The sequence below is a fragment of the Lissotriton helveticus genome, chromosome 12 (genome assembly GCF_964261635.1).
Source record: "Lissotriton helveticus chromosome 12, aLisHel1.1, whole genome shotgun sequence".
NCBI lineage: Eukaryota > Metazoa > Chordata > Amphibia > Caudata > Salamandridae > Lissotriton > Lissotriton helveticus.
The window spans coordinates 135259094-135271373 of NC_136073.1; the positions used below are offsets into that span (position 1 = coordinate 135259094).

General features: G+C 43.6%; 2 non-coding genes across 2 annotated transcripts; both read right to left on the reverse strand.

The window, feature by feature from the left end:
* Nucleotides 1-2868: 2868 nt before the first annotated feature.
* Nucleotides 2869-2942, reverse strand: TRNAT-AGU (transfer RNA threonine (anticodon AGU)). Its single transcript has one exon. It is a non-coding gene; the product is annotated as a tRNA-Thr (tRNA).
* An 8635-nt stretch (nt 2943-11577) lies between these two features.
* TRNAG-GCC (transfer RNA glycine (anticodon GCC)) lies at nt 11578-11648 on the reverse strand. Its single transcript has one exon. It is a non-coding gene; the product is annotated as a tRNA-Gly (tRNA).
* Between the last annotated feature and the right edge of the window lie 632 nt (nt 11649-12280).

Consider the following 12280-nt stretch of genomic DNA (forward strand, 5'->3'; position numbering starts at 1 on the left):
AGATTAGGCTCTAAAGTGGCTAGAAACTGTCCAGGGCACACAGCAAGGTCTACACACATTACTGCAAAGGAACCTTTGGAACTGTACCCAGCACTAGACACAAGGCGTTACTATTTGTGATGTGCACACTGTCCGCTTGAAAAAGTGCTTCAGTTTCCTGCTACGTATGTATGTTTGTTTATTAGTTAATAAAAAAAAAACATAAACATTGATTAACACATAGGAAAAAGATCATGTGAACAGATAAAATCTGAAATAAAGTTATCGATCATGTAAAACACTATTTCTCGTTTGACAGCAGTCATCGATACAAAGTTTGCTAGACCTACAATAAGCAAGCGGTTCCTGCAGTTTTTTAGGTCTCGCCTTTTCCCATTCCACAGGAATGGAAAAGGAGAGAATTCTAGTGGTCAAAATACTCGTCAAACTATGGCTTTTTCTGTGCGGTTTTCTTTGAGTTCACGTGAATCATGTGACCAAACAAGCACGCGCATCGGCCTCCCTCCCTCCCTCCTAATTGCATTTTTTCACAGCCGCCACCACATCAAAGGGCTTCTCCCAGCGTGCGCTCTGCGGCTTCTCCTCCCCTAATTATTCATGGCTGGCCGGCCGTACTTTCAGTTTCCCAGCCGCTCTTGTTTTCCTACCCTTTGTGTCTCCAAGATAACTTGCTATGATAGAAATGCATCGGGATTGATGTAACAATACGTAATTGTTACAACAATGCTTCAAATACAAAACTGCAGTCATATTCCTTGGCCCGCTTTAAATGTAAGCATACATTAAATACGTTTGTTTAGGAGTGCTTCTCTTTGTCTGAGAGCACTCCACGTCTTTTGTTCCCGCATCCGTTTTCTCTTCTCCCTGTCATAATCACTCTCCTGGCTCCTCTCCCCACCTCACTTTCTGCCCACTTCGCCCCCTGATCTTTTCCCTTTTACTTAGCACCCACAGCAACCCTTGTGTCAAACATGTAGCACTGGTGCAATTCCTGTGTTAACCATGCCGTACGCCCGTATTTTTAACATAGGATACGCTCAGTGCAACAGCGCACCCCTAATTAACATCCCTCACGGCCGCGAGGCCGTGCTTTAAAGGGATACGCTCCCTTGCGTGCATGTTCAATTTCAGCACGCCCGCGCTTTAATTCCCTCCCCCTCCCTCACCACAGAGCAACCCCCCTCCCTCACCGCAAGATCGTGTGTATTTTCACTTCCCGGTCTCAACCAGCCCTCAGATTACAGCGCACCCTCTAGTGTTAACCTTCCCTTGTTTAAATCATAAGTCCCAGCCAGTTGACGTTAAGCGTCCAGAGTCTGTCCGTCCCATTTTCTCTGTGCCACCTCCCCACCCTCCCATTGCCTCGCTTTGTACCCTGCACCCACACGCGGGCACGGCTTTTCATTCAGATGCACGGTTTGACCCTGGCCTCTTGGGCTCCACTGCACTTGTACTCCAATATTGCGGAATGAGGAATACGTTCCCTCCGAGGAATTACTAAATTAATAAACCGTATCTACGTACCGTGCCCCACTGTCCATCTCTGCTCCCATCTCCTCCCGCCCCGGGTTTCCTGCCTATGCCCTACACTCTCTCAGCCTTATCTTCTTCCCTCCCATGCTTGCCTCTCTCCTCCCGGACCTCTTTCCTGTGGTCGCCCCTCTTACCTTGCTGACCTGCTTTTCGCCATCTACTACTGCTTTCTACTCAGACTACTGCGATACCTATTTCTCCCCACCGTTTTCCCACCCTTCTCAGTTACTCAGCTTCTAGACACCCTCTCTCCCACCCCACTCTTCCCTCTCTCTCTAACTCCCATTGCATTCGCTTTTGGCCATCTGTCTTCTGATCTTCTTGTGCGCCTCCTCCCCCTTCTAGTAGCCCACCTGTCTCTCCTTCTTAATTATCCTCACCTCATCCAACGTTGCCTTTAATAGTTTTCTAGATTCATTCTCTGCCCTCTCCACCCCGCCGCCACCTCCATTGGTACCTTCCTGTTGTGTGACGTCATCTTCTCTGCCTCGCACAGACCCCTTCCTTCCCTCAGTCCATCCCTTTCCTGTGTCTCCAACTTTACTTCTTCCATGCCATTCTTACCTCTCCCTTACTGTCGTTCTGCCCATAGCGCCTTCTTCTGATCTCCATCTCTTCTAGCCACACTATGAATTCGACTTCACTCTGCCTTCTCCCTAAGCAAACATTTGTAATGCAATACGTCTCGCCTCTACGCATGTTTAACCTATTGGCATTATAAATGACAATGCCTTTCTATTTATTTTTTTAAAACCAAATCATAAATAAATGGCATTCTCATTTACAATGCCAATAGCTCAAACTCAAGTAAATGCGAGACCTATTGCATTGCAAATGCTTGTTTACAGTGCCCTCATCAACCCACTTTTTTCTTTTGCCATATCCAAAAGCCTTACCATGTAAGTGAAGCCTGCAATGCTGCTGCCTGTGGTGCAAACCTTTGTGTTCTAAACTAATCGTACCCCCTGCTGTCTGCTGTGCCTGTTCATTAAAGTGTGAACTTCATCTGTATGTTGTATGCAGTGTTAGTAATTGAAGGTGCCCCTGCTGCAGCCTGTGCTTGTGTTACTGCTGGCCCTACTATACTTTGATGTTAGTGAAGCTTGCCATTTTTTTCACATATCGCAAAGCCAATCTAATGATTGGCTTTGAAAATCAACAATAATCGAGGTTTGTGGTGCCATTCATTTTCAATTTAACAGCCAAAAAATGTACTTAGTGTTGAAGAAGTCCTGTCAAGTTCTTGTGGATAATTCTAAAAGTAACAAGGTAGGTTGGCAGATTATGTATATATTTTTCCAAACAATACTTTATGCAAATGCGTGTAAAACACTAAGGCATTGCTAAGATTCGAACTCAGGATCTCCTGTTTACTAGACAGGCGCTTAAACCAACTAAGCCACAACGCCAACTTCCCTTCATCCATTCACATGTATAGAAATGAGGTAAGCCAGTTTACAGTTTTCAGTACTTAAAGTCTTGACATTTTCCGTCTGCTCCCAACAAGGCGATGGAAAAGAAAATTTGATTAAGGAATGGAAAAAATACAAAATGGGTAATGAAAATCGTATATTATTAAACATACATATTCATATTTATTTTGAAATGTTTTGAAGTATGAACACCGTACACCGATGGACGGTTACATACGTGAAAGTACACAATGGAAAACACAGTAGAATGATATAGCGGTCACTAATATGTGCAAGACACGTATATGAATGTCTACGTAAGCCGCGTGCCCTTTCCTAGTCCTCGCGTGACCCCCCGCCCCACCTGTGGTGTTTAGAGGTCTGCAAGCAGGTAAAGGGGCAAAAACATTGCCCGCACCCACCGCACAGTTGCTGAGCCTCTCTGGCAGTCGCTTTTAGCACCTTCAATTATACTTCTTTTTAAACATTATTAACCATTCTTTTGTCAGTCTCTGGTAAATCCATTGATCCACTTTAATACATGCTTTATGTCACTCCACACACAGCTTCGAAGCTGTCGATTGCAGCGGTGAGAACGTTTAGAACAGCGTACCCTGCCGAAGAGCACTTGATGCTCGAAATGCATTGGTTTTTGAATAAACGCTGTTTTTGGAAGAACCCTTTGCCTTTGTCATGCTTATGCAAGAGGTCCGGATGGGCACAGCATTCGTAGTAGAAATTTGAAAATTGCAACAAAATCCCGTGTGTGGAGTGACATAAAGCATGTATTAAAGTGGATCAATGGATTTACCAGAGACTGACAAAAGAATGGTTAATAATGTTTAAAAAGAAGTATAATTGAAGGTGCTAAAAGCGACTGCCAGAGAGGCTCAGCAACTGTGCGGTGGGTGCGGGCAATGTTTTTGCCCCTTTACCTGCTTGTTCACTGGTGCCTTAGGGTTTAGGCACTTACCCAACCTGCACGCAAATGAGGAACATGAGTAGTTCCGAGTGGAAATAATGGAAAAACTGAGTAATATGGAGTGCTCCCCAAACCCCCCCATGTAGTTTAGAGGTCTCCGCCACATTTTGCAGATACGAGTGTGTTTTTAATGTTTTCTTCAATACGTTTTCCCCGTTGACAAATATGAAAGAACCCGAGGTTGCTCGTCACTTTCTCATCAGAAAACAATTCTTCACTTTCCCGGTGCGAAGGACCCGCCGCTCTCTGGAGGTGTGACTTGTGCTCGTGCAACCACCGAATTAAACGGCGCTTGAGGAAGTGCAGGATGGGAGTCTCATAAAACCACGGAAGGAAGCGCTGGTGTTAGCAAAGGTTAGAGGAGTGTCGGTTGTGAATATTACAGCATCCACCCTGCACCAGCTACAATCATTGACAAACAACAGCCACCACGTCACACTGTCATTACTAGAGTAAAGGACAACCCTCGCTGTAAAGTGCCTGTTTCAATGACCTCCTACAGAGTGGACATGGTTTTCGATTTCGTGAACCTGCAAAATATTGGCCCTGGACAGTACGGGGATCGAATCCGCTACCCTGGCGTTATTATCACCACTCTGTAAACAACTGAGCTAACCGGCCTGACTAATCAAAGCTCCCCTGCACACGTAGGTGTGCAAACATCTTACGCATGGACAAAGTTGATACAGGGGTAAATGCTTCAAAATAAATGCAGATGGGCATTCCTACGGCTTCATAGTTTCAGCTCCAAACATTGATACTCACAACTTGTAAACACCCAGAACCACCTTCAAAGACACAGCACATTGTTTCATCAGTCTCACTGAATGGCTTCACTAAGGTGACCAACACAATGAGCAACTCCAGGGAAAGAAGGACTGAAGACTTGAATCAGAGCCACACTTTGCTCAGGTAGCGCCCTGGGCGTGGGCAGAGAGACATTTGACAGCCTTGCTGGTGGTAGTGAATTAAGGGGATCACTTTTGTGTTCCTTGGTCAGTCCCTGGCTGAGCAGGGACTGGCCCCTGAACACAAAGGTCCCCGGCTCCACCAGCTCACCTAAATCACTGTACCTTAGGTTCCTCAGGCAGATGATGGTTTTGTTGATGGGTTCCACCAGGCGTCAGAGGGTGAAGGGAGGGCAAGGAAGGGAGCTAAAGGGATGTTAAAAACTTCACCCATGCCATATTAAATTGGAGGACTAAAACAACTTTAAAATGGTAAATCAGACAGAAATGAACAGACGGGCAAGGCTGGAACAAGCAATGGCATAGCCAACAGGTCTCGCCTTTTGGGACCTTATAAGTGTTTAGTTAACCAGCACAATATCCTTGATGCAACAACATCAACTCTAAGACTAAGCAGTTAGTCTAACTTCTGTTTCTGACCTATCATGTTTTTTTGTAGCCTTGTTAATATATGTGCATACACACACACGTGTGCGCTAGGCTTGTAAATGTGTGTTTATGTGTAACTCAATCCGGTTGCGGCTTGCGGTCCCGATCCACCAGACTTCCCATTTCGGACTTAATTTATCACGCCAAAAGAGGCAATGTTCCCTACATGATCGCCGTGTGAACTCAGGGCATAGATGGCGTAAACAACATCCGGAAAAACAGCCTAAATAAATAGAAGTGCCATCCGTCCATCAGACATAAAATCTTTGACCACTACCCTGCAAGCAAGCTTATAATATAAAGAAGTTATTCTGACAACACTAATTGAGTTAAAGTTAATTCGAAGATCTACCAGTCCTCATCTAGTCCAGACAATCACATCTGGTTCCTGACTTCTGAGGCCCAAACTGTTGCTATAGTCACACAGAATAACCGCAAACTAACTGATTAAAATATTCACAACACTATGAGAAATGGAGATCTGACATAACGCTTGAAAAGATAGACATAGCAACCAGTGATTATATTTCTCCAAAAGATAAATAATTTTTTTCAATTAATCTTCGAACGTGGTGCACCCACTGCTTCCATCTTCTACTCTTCCTGACTGTTTAATTTGTCCTGCTGCAAATGACGGACTCCTGAAGAAGGCAATAGCCGAAACGCGTGTTGAGTTTTTCATCCACCGCTTTGCTTACTTCATCAGCCCACAACTACAACTAAGTCATTTGGGTTTTTGTTTCTTTCCTCTTTCTCTTCTATTGTTATATATAATTTTGTATTGTATAAATATTTGTCCCACATTTACTCATTGAATTGTAATCCTGAACTACAAAAAGATTTTTACCAAAAAAAACAACAGAAAATAAGGAAAAGATAGATAAATAAATATAAAAGAATATTTTTGATATAAAATTTGTGTTTTGTCTCACTTTATCAATGTCAAAAGTCACTATGAATGTCTATTCAGTTGAACTCCCTAGGTTTTTGGCACATAATTAATTGTTTTTCACTACTGTTCTTCTCAAAATAATTGTTGTTAGTCCCTACCGGTAGTGAATACATCGTTAGTAGGGGTCCCCATTTTTTCTAAAATGTGTTTATGTGTATATATACATAAATATTTGCTGCTTGTCAGAAACAGATTACTTAAAACATTTCAGTGTTCAGAAGCACCTGTGCAAGGAGATAATACCTTTCAGTTGTGCTTGGCAGAATGACATGACCTTTGTGCCGAAAACCGGGACGTGTACTAAAAATTAAGAAAAGTGTTGGGACACCAAAGTCCTCTGAAAACCGTGACTGTCCTGGGAAGTCCGTGATGTCTGGTCACCCTATTTTTGGTGATCTCCTCGTGTATACACATTATATTTGACAAACCATTTTTAAATCAGCGCTCTTTAAGCCTTCATTTTCTGAGCATCCGTATCATCAATTGACGTTGTCCTTCGTTCTTCTAGGTATCTGTTGGTATGAAAAGAATAATTTCAGGTTTGTTTATGAGAGAAAGACTTGAGGCGGGTAGTCGTGGCAGAGTGGTTGAGGCAGTGAATTACGAGTTCACTGGGGTCTCATATTCTGCTGACTATTGTTCATTTGTCCAACATTACTTCACATTTTGGATTATTGGTGTGGTCTGTTCTGAATTACTGCGTCAGGCGGACTTCACTCTCAATGAGAGAGACGCATTGATCTCAGTATTACATTACTGTGCCACAGATTATCTGAAGGGACACTGGGATTAGACGGCAGGAGAGGAGGATCCAGGTCAACAGCATCACTGGAATCACACCCAATACAATCTAAGAAGGTGGTGGCAAGAGGACACAGCAGGGAAAAGGAGGCACCAAGCTTTGGGGGACAAAGACATCTCAGTCAGTCAGTCAGTCAAAACTCTTTATTTCGATTACTTAAAATCATTAAAAAAAAGCAGCAATATTAGCATACAATTTAGACAAAAATGGGTAAAAGTAGGTACAGATAAAATACATACAATTGTAGAAATTTCATATATGTACAATACAAAAACAATCATGAATCTAAAAAACAAGCAATTTAAACGACTAGTTTCACCATCTGGTGTAAAAACCCCTGTGTATGATAGAAATATAAAAAGTGGAATAATTTTTCAAATTACCATATTTAAAAGGACAAAGATGCCGCCCTCTCACCCTGGCGTATTTAGGTGATGCATATGCCTCTTTTGTTCTTTACTCTGGCTGCGGCCACTAAAAAGCTAGCTACACCGTAAGTGACCCGCACGCTGTTCAACAATTGCAGGAATAGAAGTGCGGGCCTCACCTGCACGAACCCTGCTTCTCGTAATATAGGGTGTAGAAATTTTTTACGTGCATCAGAGAAATGGTCACAAAACATAATCAGATGAAGGGTGTCTTGTGTCGAGAAGTTATCACATGAACATGGTGTGCAATCAACAGGTTTACCCCAATGCTGAAAATCACCTAAAATGAGGTGAATTTAGTTGAATCTAAATCTTATCAGCAAAAAGCGATGGTACGGCTTAGTGACAAACTTTAGATATGGCTCAATAGATGGTGAGGTTTGTAACACATAAATGCTTCTTACTCCGTTTTGTTTTAGCTCCACCTCCTCCCTATCTGCCTCAAGCATGGCCCTAAAGTTATGTTTGATCCATGCCACGTCCTCCTTTTTAATTCTGTCTGGGGCCTCGTACAATTCAGGGCGGCCCAGTCTGACACACGCCGCTCTAACGTATGCCAGCCATGGGATACTGTCTGCCTTGTCGAGGCCCAGGCAGTCTTTAAGAATGAGGTGGTTAAGCGTAATATCCTCGTTGAGCCACGTCTTTGCCCAGCAAATCAATGGGGCTATTTTTAGCTGGTCTGTGATGTAGCCCATACCCAACTCACAATGTATAGCCAGGGTCGACGTCGACTGGGGTACCGTCAGCAGGGCTCTCAAGAACCTGTTTTCTGCTAGTTGTATTTTGCCCACAGGTCCGTAGCCCCAAATTGATGCCCCATACGAGGCGATCGCACAGCACTTTGCTTTGTAGATTTTGATCAAATCGATATATCCTCGCACCAACTAGTCAGTATGCGAGATAGCACCACGCCACGATAATTACTGAGTTGCGTGAAAGTTGTGAAGATATATAAGAAAACACAGCACTTTAGTTATTTAGTGTGCAAGTTGCGGTTAATTTTCACCGCCCCCCATTGTTCACATTCACATCCTTCCTTCCATTGATTTAAGTTGGAGCCGATTATTACCCCGGTAGCGCAACATTGATTGGTGTTACCAAACAATTCACAGCCTCATTGGGATTGACAGCATGCCGGCACAATGTTGAAGCTCTGCACTACGTAACAGGCATGTATAAACGCTCAATATTTGACAATTGTCCGTATTTTCCTTTACAGGCATTTTGATTTTTGTAGCTCACCCACTGTGGCGCGAGCTGATACCACGGGCACACTTTTGCCATCCAGTGGTCCCAGTTGGTAGGATTGGGTGCGTCTTTTAGGGGACGCAGACCGTCCACCAACCTGGTTTTAAGGTCCTGAAGAAAACCTGGTTCATTATAACCCCCATGGTTGAAACATGTAGACCTAACACATACAGAGATACACGGGCTCATTACTGCCCTCACTTTATCTCGCCACGATTTTAACATTGTCCAGTTGCTTGCCAATAATTTTTTTTTATTTTCTTCAAGTTCAAACCAGGACAATTTTTAACACACTTACCTTTTCTTTTTTCACGCACCATCACTCACAACCTGCTCCATTGTAATCAGGTGTTGTAGCACACCCTGATGACGCTAGGTCATTAGGGTGGACCACGATGATGAAGCATGTCATCACTAGGTGATGAGTGAGGGGTTTCTAACAAAAGGAGACTTTCTCCCTTTTGTCTAAACCTTCCACCCCAATAGGAATCTGTGAATTCTTGCTGGTGGTACTCCTTCATTTGTTTTCTGTAGCTAGACCTGAGACAGCCCAGAGGGGTACCTGCGTTTGCCGCCCCGCGGCGAGACTCCTTGAAGGGTGGGGGGTGCTAGCGAATCCACAGATTGCTGCCCTGCGACTGTGCCACACTGAAGACAGCAGGTAGGAGCTAGGGGAATGGAATTTTGCCATGTTGTCGCCCTCTCAATGACATTTTGTCAACCCCTCAAGGATGGCACTCAGGGTGGCCCGCACCCACAGCACCCCCCTTCCTACACCACTAGATGGATAGAACAGAATGTTTTATCAATGTTCAGCATGAGAGGGGAGTCGTAAATCTTGACAGGAAGATCCAATGCTTAAAGTGGGCAGGTACTATTGGGTACTCAGTACCAGCACTTCTTTAATTTGGAAGGGATAGTTTCAGCATTTCTCAGCACTGCTCTAGTGCTTTTAATTGGATAGTATCAGCACTACTCAGCACAGCTCTAGTGTTTTTAATAGGAGAGTACAAAACTTCGCAGCACAACCCCAGTGCTTTTAATTGGATAGTACTAGCACTTCTCAGCACTGCTCCCGTGATTTTAATGGGAGAATCATAGAACTTATGCTCTATTGCTTTCAATTGGACATTAGTAGCACTTCTCAGCACTCGTCTGGTGCTTTTAATGGGAAAGTAACAGCACTTCTCAGCACTCCTTCAGTGCTTTTAATGGGAGAGTACCAACACTTCTTAGCACTGTTCTGGTGCTGTTAATGAGAGATTAAAGCACTTCTCAGCACCGCTCCAGTGCTTTCAGTTGGATAGTACTAGCACTTCTCAGCACTGCTCTGGTGCTTTTAATAGGAGAGTACAACACTTCTCAGCACCACTCAAATGCTTTTAATTGGACAGTACTAGCACTTTTCAGGAATGCTCTGGTGCTTTTAATTGGATAGTACTTGCACTTCTCTGCATTGCTCTAGTGCTTTTAACGTGAGAGTACAGCACTTCTCAGCACTGCTCTAGTGCTTTTAATGGGAGAGTACAGCACTTCTCAGCACCACTCAAATGCTTTTAATTTCCTAGTACTAGCACTTTTCAGGAAGGCTCTGGTGCTTTTAATTGGATAGTACTTGCACTTCCCAGCACCTGCTCTAGTGCTTTTAATAGGAGAGTACAGCACTTCTTAGTTCTGTTTTGGTGATTTTAATGGGAGAGTACCAACACTTCTCAGCACTGTTCTGGCGCTGTTAATGAGAGATTAAAGCACTTCTCAGCACCGCTCCTGTGCTTTCAGTTGGATAGTACTAGCACTACTCAGCACTGCTCTGGTGCTTTTAATAGGAGAGTACAACACTTCTCAGCACCACTCAAATGCTTTTAATTGCCTAGTACTAGCACTTTTCAGGAATGCTCTGGTGCTTTTAATTGGATAGTACTTGCACTTCTCTGCATTGCTCTAGTGCTTTTAATGGGAGAGTACAGCACTTCTCCACACCACTCCAGTGCTTTCAATTGGATAGTACCAGCACTTCGCCAGCACTGCTCTTGTGCTTTTAATTGGATAGTACTTGCACTTCTCAGCACTGCTCTAGTGCTTTTAATGGGAGAGTACAGCACTTCTCCACACCACTCCAGTGCTTTCAATTGGATAGTACCAGCACTTCGCCAGCACTGCTCTAGTGCTTTTAATAGGAGAGTACAGCACTTCTTAGTACTACTTTGGTGATTTTAATGGGAGAGTACCAGCACTTCAAAGCTCTGCTCCAGTGGTTTTAATGGGAGAGTAATACCGCTTCCTAGCACTGCTCTAGTGCTTTTAATAGGAGAGTACCAGCACTTCTCAGTAGCGGACAGGTACTCTGGGAGAATGAGTACTTATCTGCTCGTCTATCTTTCCATTTAAAGCTTGAGTGAAATCTCTCGCAGGTTCAGTGTCTTGGGTCCGACCACTATACGTCTAAGCACGTTTGCGGAGCCATCCCCATAACACAGACCTTCGTGATTATGTTACTTTTCTTACTAAAATTATTATAGTCATCTCAGTAAGAGCCGGGGTGCAGGTAAGGGAAAAACAGCGAGGTTGCTGCACCGTGCTTTACACACATTACAACCGACACGTGGGTTGGAGCTTGGAATTTTCGAAACAGCTCCGAAAGCTACTTTGAGGGGATTATTCCATGCAGCGAGTAAACCTTTCAAAGAAACAGGAAACCTAAGATACAATATTTCAAAATCGTACGGCCCAACTTTATATTTTAAAATTCTAAGACAATTCTCAATACTTCCGAGAACATGTAAATAAATAATCATTCCAAAAATAGTGTAAATATGTAGCTGCATTGGCCGGGAATCGAACCCGGGCCTCCCGCGTGGCAGGCGAGAATTCTACCACTGAACCACCAATGCCTCGCTTTTTTCTCTTTTCGGAATTGTGAGATTATAGTACACAATGTGAAAGTGACCACTGTATGCTTCATATGAAGAGAGCAGCGTGAAGCTCCATGTAACATGTATCAGGGTCTATCTAAGACCACCAATGCTTTGATACTACATATAAAACTCAGGACTGCTGTACTGTTTACTAGGACGTTACTAGCACGTCCTCAGGGCGCTGGGATGTACTTAATAGGACGACTGTCTCTGTCCAGGCTATTAAGAACGGGAAGCATATTGGAGAGATCAATGTTTACCTTTCAAGTTGGACGCGTGATTAATTACAGCTTCGCCAGAGCGCATAATAAGGAACCTCACAGAAAAATAAAGCATTCTTACAGAAAATGCATCTTAAAAGGAACAGTTTTTTCTGCATTCCATAGAAAAAGGTTTCTGCGCCTATACACGCAGCATTTGTACAGGGAAGATCTACAGTATGAAACAATATACAAAAAGCCTCTAGAATGGACACACCCCAGATGCAGCACCCAGAAATGGAAACAGTCTCCAAGATTGCTCCAAAATTATAATCAATACTCCAAATGAATAGGCCAGAACTCAACACAGCACTGCAAAAGTGGTCTCCTAAAGTAGTGAAAGTACCA